This window comes from Saccopteryx leptura, chromosome 1, assembly GCF_036850995.1.
Source record: "Saccopteryx leptura isolate mSacLep1 chromosome 1, mSacLep1_pri_phased_curated, whole genome shotgun sequence".
Taxonomy (NCBI): Eukaryota; Metazoa; Chordata; class Mammalia; order Chiroptera; family Emballonuridae; genus Saccopteryx; species Saccopteryx leptura.
In genome coordinates, this window is record NC_089503.1 from 288911818 (window position 1) to 288916687 (window position 4870).

The following is a 4870-nucleotide window of genomic DNA, read 5'->3' on the forward strand; positions in this document are numbered from 1 at the left end:
TAGATATTGTAAATTAACTTTATTTGTGTACCTTAATACTTATCAGTGACACCATCATAGAGCTACTCAGAATTATGGAATTATGATTCATGTAAATTCTTTAGATATTATATGTCATAAGGAAACTCAAGCAAGACCAAGAGGTAGCATCATCTTGATGGGTTACCACAGACTGATGTGTGGTCCAAATTAAAGGGCCAGAACATTTTCACAATAGGTCTCAGGAGAACTATTCAGGCTAATACTTCTAGTTGCCTAGGAGACTTGTACAAGTCAATATGGTAGCCACTAGTCATTTTGATCACTTTAAAGATGGCAAGTCCAAAATGAGATGTGCTGTACATTTAAAATATACACTGGAGTTTGTAGACAGTATCAAAAATATGGAAAGTATATTAATAATTAAAATAATTTTATATTGATTAAGTATTAAAATACCATATTTTGTTTATATCATGTTAAGTAAAAAGTGTTAAATTAATTTCATTTGTTTCTTTGTACATGTTTGTTTTGGCTGCCAGAAATTTTAAAATTAGATCATATTTGGGGTTCAAATTATATTTCATTTAGGCAGTGCTGGTCTAGACCATAAACTCCTTGATTATACGATCATTCTGGTCTTGATTTGCATGCTATTCTTAGCACCTAATGTGAATGATCAATAAATGTGTTGAAAGCATTATTTGTGAATGTCACACGGAAACTTATACTCAGGATACCGTCTCCTCTGAACATTACCAGAGACCATGAAAAAAACCTTTGCTTAATTAATGAACAACTAAGGTGCCGCAATGAAGAATTGATGCTTCTTGTCTCTCTCCCTTGCTGTCTGTCTGTCCCTTTCTCTCTGTCACAAAAAACAAACAAACAAAAAAAACCTTTGCTTTCCTATTCCTTTATTATTTCCAACTGACCATCTTCTTTCTGCATTTAGTATTAACCGGGTTTAGATGAATACTTCCCTATTTTCCAGTTTCAGATATACTAATATATCAATGCTTCCATACTTTAAACTCTAGTACCTTGAATGAATTAAGCTCTCCCCAATCTCCTTGGTCAACTAATTGCATTTTTTCCTTTAGAGTGATATGCTGGGTAGTTTTTTTGTCAACTCAGCATCATCCTTAGCCTCATCCAGGCAGGACTACGTTTCCCAGAATCTCCTTTCCTGTATGGTTCCAGGTCAGAGTCTGTTAATGAGGGAGACTTGCTCAAGGTTTACAGCAGAAGAGGAGGAGACCAGTTTTCCAGAGTCAGTTACAAGAAGGTGCATGGGCAGATGAAGGTTCAAAGCAGCTTCTAGATATATCTCATGAGGAACTGCTGCATTTATGTTACTGAGAGAGCTGATGCACACAGGGAAGCTAACAAAATTTAAACTTCAGCGCCCCTTTCATTCATGGACCCTGTCTGGGATTCTTGGAGTGGCTTTAGCACTTTTTTTTTTTTTTATTTATCTGAAGTTGGAAACGGGGAGGCAGTCAGACAGACTCCCGCATGTGCCCGACCAGGATCCACCCGGCACGCCCACCAGGGGGCGATGCTCTGCCCATCCGGGCATCGCTCTGCCGCAATCAGAGCCATTCCAGCGCCTGAGGCAGAGGCAACAGAGCCATCCTCTGCGAGAGACAGAGAGGAAGGATGGATGCTTCTCCTGTGTGCCCCGGTCAGGAATCGAACCCGGGACTCCCGCACGCCAGGCCAACACTCTACCACTGAGCCAACCGGCCAGGGCCAACTTTAGCACTTTTGTATTAATAATTTTATTTATTTTTTCTTAAAGAAATCTCTCTAAATTTTATAAGCTTTATGGCTCACAAAACTTGACTCTAGTTCTGAATGGTTAAGAGCTTCCCAGAGAGCTTGTGACTCCAGTGGCTTGAAGAGTACTCCTGAGAACCTCCTGCTTTGGGGCTCGAGTTAGAGATATTCAGTGGAGCCTCTTTCACTTCCCGTGCCCTGCCAGCAGTTGTATATGCTCTAACTCAAAGAGCCTGACCAGTGGTGGCACAGTGGATAGAGCTTCAATCTGGGACGGTTCAATACCCCAAGGTCACCAGCTTGAGCTCAGGTCACTGGCTTGAGCATGAGATCATCAACATGATCCCATGGTTGCTGGTTTGAGCCCAGAGGTCACTGGCTTGAACCCAATGTTGTTGGCTTGAGCAATGGTTCACTGGCTCAGCTGGAGCCTGCTGGGCAAAGCACGTATGACAAGCAATCAGTGAACTACTGAAGTGATACAACTACGTGGTGATACTTCTCATTTTCTCCCTGCCTCTCACTCTCTCTCTCAAAAAAACACAAAAAAACAAAAACAAAAAAAAAAGAAAACCCCAAAACACAAAAAAACAAAAAACAGTCACTGGAACAGAGTGATTTTTATTTTAATGACCAAATCAGTCATTGCTTAAAAATGACTGCTGTCAACAATTAAATTATGATTCTTCTTTTGTTCCACTTAATGTCTAATTTAATAAATAACATTTCTTTACACTAGAAATAAAAGAATAACAATGATTTAACATGTGAAAAAAGCCTTAGCATAAGCTCCCTCTTTATCAGCCCTGGGTACTCATAATGCGGCACTTTGTCCGGCACACATTATGTGAGCTTAGTAAAGGTGTGCTCATGAGCAAGTGTGTGGATTAGTGTATGAAGGAATGGATGACTTTATGGGCATTTGTATCCAAGTTGGTCTCTAGTTATGATTTTTAAACCAGTATGGATCATGTTTGTTCTAACTAATTCTCTCTAGATCTATTTAGCACAGTATCAAGAAATCCCAGCTGCTTACTGCTTTTTTTGGATGAAAATAAGTAGATTTAGGAGCCATTCCAGCACAAATTTGAGGAAATTCCAGGATGCATCTGTAATTATTTTAGGGTCTTCCAGAGGTTGGAGACCACACCTGTTAGTTATAAATTATTTTCCAAGGGCGAATATATGTACTCATATTTAAAAGTCTTGACTCCTGGATAGGAGTTTAAAAAGTTCAAGCCTTCTCTGTTGTCCTTGCAATCAATTTTGCATAGTAAACAGCATTGATAATCATTTTGTTGGATGGGAACGTCAATGCCAGTCCTCATCAGAATAAATCATGCTTATAATTTAAGACTAGAATCTTTAAAATTAAGAAATAATTTAATCATGCTTAGAATTAGATCAGCATTAAAAACTTTTTTTAGACTACACCTTTTTAATCATCCACATATATGTAACACTACTGTATGCTCTACATCAAAGTCAAACTAAAATATGACTAACAGGAGTTTATAATTTAAAAAATATTGATGAATTATATGGAACAGTAAAAAATATCCCATATTTGCTATTTTTTTTTCTAAGAATTAATTTCTTTAATTTATATTTTTTTCATGGCTGGAGTAAAAAAGTTATAATGAAATATGGTTTCAGAATTACTGATAATGAATGTATTGATAAGTAATTAAGTTTGAAAAATTTTGGTGGTTTTTTTGGTCAAACATTTACTGTGTTCCAGCTCTATGCTAAGTATTCCGCTAACCAGTGGAGCATAATGAGTTACACTTGATGTGGGGCAGACGGCCACATAACGTAATTCCAGAGGAAAAAAATAGGTAAACAGTTTAAGGAAATAAATAGGAAAGGAATAAAAGGAGCTTTTGTGAAACCAGACACTAGTTACATATGATATCATCTACTTTACATAGTACTTTTGAAAAACTCTCATGAAGGAGGAAACTAAGTTGGATGTTGAATGCCTAGCCCAAGTTAACTCCGTTAAAAACAGTAGTCCTAGAGACTTATCTGGCCGGGGAGATAATATGATCACAAAGGCGCTTTTTCCAGGGAGAGGCTTACCCACTGCTGCCGGTGTGCTGACCCCTGCCATTTCCCCAAATGTGGGGAAACTACGTAATTTGCGGTAGTAGGGGATGCATTCATGGGGGGGGGAGGGGAGCAGTTCTAGAAATTTATACCTACATTTGCCAGGACCGTAGAGGCAAAGAAGACCAAATAGTTCTGTATTCCAAATAGTTCTTGGGTACAAGTCACAGTCCCTCTGGCACGTGTTGAGCATAACCCCGTCCATTCTCTAAAGGCCATGTGGACTCTTTCAGCTGGGAGTAACGTTTATTGGGTGATGTTTCTCTGTACTTGTCATCCCGGAGGTTGAGGGCTCAGTTGCTTATGCTTTCACCAGATGGCCCAGGCAATTCATTGGAGCAGACAGTAGGAGGTGGCTTTTTTATTTGTTGTTGTTGTTGTTTTTCTTCAACTACAGTATTAAAAATACATTAACAGTTATTTGTTCTGTTAAGTGGGTGTAAACTCTGATAGTTACATTAATTCTCTGAGGGTGGAACTTTCAATTTCCTCACCTGTGGGTTATAGATGAAATTATCTGTAAATTACCTTTCAGGAGTAAATTGCCAGATGGTCTTAAGATTTTACCATTTCAGTTCTTAATTGCTGTATCAAATATTAGTAGTTTCTGGTGCTCGATAAATGTTGAATAAAAACTAGTGCTTGGGGGGAGAGAAGCTGGATACCCTATTTTTCTCTCCTAAAGGTCAGTTTCAGGTGTCTTGAGGGCGTGAGGAACTGGATCCGTCTGTCCATCCCCAACAAAGGGACAGCAGAGTGGACTTCTCAGAAAGCTCCGGGGTGCAGTGCAAAGCCAGACTTACCCTTGCCTTCCTTTACTCTCCACCTCAGCCCTGCGCTCCCGGTCCAGCGATGGGTGAAGTGGAAAGGGCACCAGGCGCCTTTAAATGCTAATAAGAGTCGGTGCCCAACTCCGAAGCCAACTTTCCCCACCCTCTTCCCTCGCCCGCCCTTCCCTCCCCGGCCCGTGCGCCGCCTAGAAAAACTTGTGCGGGGCCAT